A 5,386-nucleotide genomic window follows, 5' to 3' on the forward strand; every position below is an offset into this window, starting at 1 on the left:
GCTGAAATTACAGGTTCCAGTGGGGCATCATCACCAATTGCCTAATGCTGCTGGTTTCACTGGAATTACTTTTCCCTAATGATGTCCTTAATTTTCTCAAAATATATTATTTATATTTATTTACTCAAATACAGCATTTCAGTTGTTATTATTTAACTAAAAGGCTCAAGAATTTATAATTTCCGTTTATTCCATGTGGTTTGAAGTAATGTGCACTGCAACGTATTTCACCTGTCACTTGGACAGAGGAGTGCCTGTGCAAATGTAGAAATGAAAATATATATATATACTCCTGAGTGTATTTACACCTTAAATATATATATACACACCTTAGTGTTTTCATCTGACTGCAAAAATAAGAACTGTTCCAATGCAAAGTACCTCAGTATTGCATACCACCTTCTCAATAAATGTGGCATTGTTTTTAGCTAAAGGTTAGCTTTTAGTAATTTTATGGAAAGAATATATCAGTTTCATTGTTTTCAAAGTAGCTCACTTTTCTAAAAATGTGCTCTGAATGCATCTGTTATTGCTTCATGACTGACACATTTCACCCAGTGTCTGTGAAAAACAGGACATTTTATTACTGGGGTCTTTTACTTCAGAAAGAAATGGCTAATTTAAAAACTTTTCCCTTTTTTTAGGATTAAGCAATCAAATAGACTTGGCAGAAGTAATCAAAGAGGATGAATAAATGATCCCTGCTTATTGCATTTTCCCCAAACAAGAATATATTGTCTTCTGAAGTTCTTACTAGATAATCCACTGATATAACATAAACTGTATAATCTCCTCTGAAAATAAAAAATAACTGAAAAGGCTTGGCGAAAGAATAAATCCCTACTCTATTTTCCCGCTGGAGAGATAGGAATTTGTGCAAACTAGTGTATTTTCTCAATAAATGGACATGTAGGCAAAAAGGATGAAGAACAGAGGAGTCCTGTCATTTTGAAATGGAGTCCTTCTACAGTAAGTACGCTTTCTTTCTGGCTGTTAAAAATACTTCAACTGAATTGGATTCTTTGAAAATCCACATTAACCTTCCATAAATTAGTAGTATGTCTGAACAGTAGCACATTAACACTATCAATGATCCAGGATTTGAATGTTTTAAGTGACTGTGGATAGCCTGAGGTAATGACAATGATTAACACCATCTGAAGAGCACTTTTTTAAGTTACTGGAATTTGTGGCATATTATACAGCACATACAGATGTAAATCTACCCAGTGATGCATCTGACTGGGGGAGAACTAACTTCTCAATCTGCCATGTGCCATTCATGGGCCATCATCTTGCCCAGTACTATTTCTAATGCCTTCTTAACATGGGTTTTTACCTCCCATGCTAGCATTGCAGCTGTGGAATTTAATTTTTACTGTAAGCTTAAAAATAAAGAATTTTTGCTTTTAAAATCTCAAAGCCTTTGACACATCAGCATTTTGTTTTTGTATGGCTGGGAGGTGGCAATTCCTCTGTCTACAGCTATACTTGTCCTTCCCCTTTGAATGTCAATTTTCAAACTTCTTGGGATGCAACACAGTGCCTCCTGTACTGCACTGCCTCCCCTTTCCCCATCCTGAACTCCTTTTTAGACCTCATATGCTCGTGGGTTAAATCCTGGCCTCATCCAAGACAGTGGTAAGGCCTTCTGAGAGCTTCTGAGATCTGGACATCCCTGTCATGATTCAGAATCTGCCTTTTGTCTCAGCAAGGGAAGGTTTAGTAGATTTCACAGACCTAGATTTACAAACATACCTTTGCCCAGGCTTTTATTGGGGGTTAGTGTAATTTTTAGTAAGTACAGCTTGGCTGAATTTCCAAAGTTAAAAGCACAGAATTAATAAATTATAAATTTAGACTTGCATTTATTTTCCAGTTAGTCACTGTTTATTTGAGTTTCCATTCTTACTTATTTTTTGTTTACACTGGCAACAGATGTGATGCTTTGATTTCATTTGAAATTGTTTGCAGTAAAGTTGGCCGATAATGTGCCGATATTCAACAAGGTAACACTACAGCTTCTTTTGGTCATTGATAATGATATTTCAGGTTGTAAATCTTCATGGCAAAACTACCCATTTTGAGAATTGAATGAACAAATATTAAAATACATGTGCTTTGAATACTGAAGGTGTGCTGGAAAAAACCCACAAACATTTCAGTTGTGAACTATGAGGAAATCATTAAAGTTACACATAATTTCAGAGCAAGGAAACACCATTCCTTTTTGAAGTTAGAGTAGAAATACTACATGGAGCTTTTTCCTTTTAGATTCAAGTTCTTTTAATACCATAGCAAAGGAATAAAGATATGCTTAGGAGTTCATGTTTCCAGCTTCTAACATAAAGTTTTAGAGACATAAAAAGTAACTCAACAGCTAAATAGTCCTTGCTGATACTCGACTAAGCATCTCCAGAAGGAATTATCAAATTGTTTTCAGTGTGCCAACCAAAACAAGGAATTTTCGGGTCATTACCCTCCTACTCAAAAATCCCACAGCTTCCATGTGACACATAGTAGTAAGTGAAAAAGTGCTATTGGAATAAGTAGTGCAGTTAAGCTATTTCTCTTGTGAGTTTGAAAGATGAAGAACACATCATTAGCCCACCAGCATGCTGGCTGTAGGCTACTCAGAGGTTATTTTGGTGATTTGTGTGACTGCAATTTAGGAATCGGCTTGCTTCCTTTGAGGCATTCTTTATATACTTCTGTGGTCTTGTGTAGATAGTAATGTTAGTACAGAACCTGTTATGTATCTTAAGAAGCTTCTACAAGATAGCTGATCCTGATAAAATGCTTCAAAGACATCCGTCAGTGCTAAACAACGTTGCTACCTTATATCACTTACTGGGAAAAAAAAAGCAGCTTATAAATTCGTCAGCTGTTTCTTATACATATAAACAGGGTTTACCTTTTATTCTATCAGTGTACAAGTCTTATCTTTATTGCAAGTGATGTGCATTGATTTATCTCACCTTCATGCTGAAATCCCTTATCAATCTGTTCTGAATCAGCAAATCCCACCTCAGGAAACTGCTGAGCTTCTCTATTTTTAACATACTGCAATTACAAAATCATTTGCAAATCTGTGTTTTCTGAAGGAAAAAAAAAGAGTTGAATTTGTACTGTCTTAAAAACAAGACTGTGTCTCTGAAGAAAGAATAGTGAAGTTCATTTGATACCTGAAAAATGAAATATTCTTTCCAAAAGAAAAACAGATTTCAGTGTATTATTAGAAGTTGACAAAATATGGCCCTTCAAATACACTTGGAAGAAATAAAATTGTCTTTAGATTTTCTTGTGACACTTACTTGAATTTAGCCTAGAGCATATCTGGTAATTAATAATCAATGGTAGAGTAAGACGCCGTTTGCTGAAAGCGCATCTGTCTGCAGTTGGCCTTTGGATACGTACGTGGATGTCTTTCTTAAAACTGCACCAAGAATCTTTAAGATGACCTTTGTGGCTGCTTTTATCAGGAAGTTTCACATGACCATGAAGTCACTTTCCATGTTCTGCCTTGCCAGTGTGGCCTTGCTGCGCTCTGCTGGGAGGGAGATGGGTGCTGCTGGGAGCAGCCTTGCAGTCGCTCCTTGGCGGGCAAGGCTGGAGGAGGATGGTCCCCAGGATCCGTGCCCATGGGGATGGTGCTTGTCCAAGGTTGAGCATGTGTCAGTGCTTCTCAGCACAGTTTTGGCTGAGGCCAGAGGATGCTCCTCACCTGTGGTCCCAGAGCACATGTCAGTGGGGACTGAGGGCCAGTCCTGGGGGAATGCTTTAGCTGTGGCTCCTCCAGTCTGGGCAAAAGAGGGTTTATTAATGCAGAAGCGAGAAGGAATAGCTGTAGACTTGTTTTGGTTAGCATTGACATGTTGTTGGAGGTGGTTTGCTCTTGTGTGGCATGAAACAAAACACCAGAAACACTTTCAGTGACTGCCAGACCTCAGGGTGATCTCTTGCTGTGGGTCCTGTTTTGTTTTGCCCAGTAAGTGTTTTTTAAGCCACCAGAAGAGCAGACAGGATGGCTCCAGAAAAAACAAGTGCAATGCTGGCCAGCTGAGATCTCTGCCTTGAGGAAGTGTTGTTTCTGGAGTTCCTCTCCACAAGGCTCGAGCTGGAGGATGCTGCAGGGCCGGGAATGCAGACTACTGAGCGCTTAGCTGCTTCTCTGCATCATTCCAGCCCCAGTCTAAAAGGTCAAAGAGAGAAAAGTCATTATGGAGCAATAGCCTCAGAAACCAGGATGGAGAGAGACAGGTGGGTCTTGTTGAACTGGAGCTTTGTTAGCCCAAGTCTTTTTGCATTCTTCCTTCCCTCAGAGAGGCTCCCATGACTTTGAATTCAGTGGCACTGGGGATGCTCCGTCCCCCTCCAACAGCTGCCATGGGCCACGATGGTCTGGAGTGCCCCCGTGTCTGCAGGTTGCGGGGAGGTGGCTCTTGCTGCAGCTGCAACATCCTGGCCAGAGGTAACACTCTGGGGAATGCGGTGGCAGAAATAGTGCTCCTGCATGTATAAATAACTCCGCATACTGCTAAATGATGGTGGCAGGGCATTACACCGCAGGTTTATTTATAGCTCTGAAAGCACCTTGAGCTTGGTAACAAAGCATCGGGTTTGTGCTGTGAGTTACTTTCATTTTCTTTCCCCTTAACACAACTTGATTCATAAAAATCATTGGTTTCCTCCATTAGGCTCAGCTTCTTCTATGCAGTGGTAACTACCAAAAAGGTTTGCCAAATCAAACAGGCAGATCCCGGTTTGAGACTACTTTACTGGTGGCCCAGAGTAAAAGCTATGTATTTATCTGTTTGCACGTGGAGGACGGGGATGCATAAGCCTGGGTAGCCCAAGCATGGTCACGCTTTTCAGCTGCTGCTGGGCTGGGAATGACCTAACTAAGAGACCGTCATTCAAATCTGATTCAAAATCATTTTTATGAGATGAGTTGTTAGATGTCACTTTGTGATGCTGAAAAAATAAACATATCCATTTCCAGTTTGAGCACGAAGTGCCACCATCTGACTTTCTGTTCCCAGCACTGATTGACGGATCCATTTCCAAAGCACTCTGCTGGTGGTGGGTGGATGCAGGCGGCAGACCAAAGAACAAACACGTTGGGAAGGGACTGTTTATGACATCGTGGCAGGAGATTGCCAGCGTGTGTGTGTGGTGATTAGGATGCAGGTAAGCAATCACTTGTGGTGAGTAGGTTAATGCATTAGTCTCACGCAGCCATCTCACCTTTGGATGGACCTCACGTTTCAATTCTTGCTTTTTGCCAGCAAAAGAGACCAGTGTAAAGGAGGTAAAGCAGTAGGTAGCAAATCACTGCAATTCTGCAACTTTGCTAACTCAACAATTGGTGTTCATGGCCCTGACT

The sequence above is a fragment of the Mesitornis unicolor genome, unplaced genomic scaffold (assembly GCF_000695765.1).
Source record: "Mesitornis unicolor isolate BGI_N332 unplaced genomic scaffold, ASM69576v1 scaffold20828, whole genome shotgun sequence".
Taxonomy (NCBI): Eukaryota; Metazoa; Chordata; class Aves; order Mesitornithiformes; family Mesitornithidae; genus Mesitornis; species Mesitornis unicolor.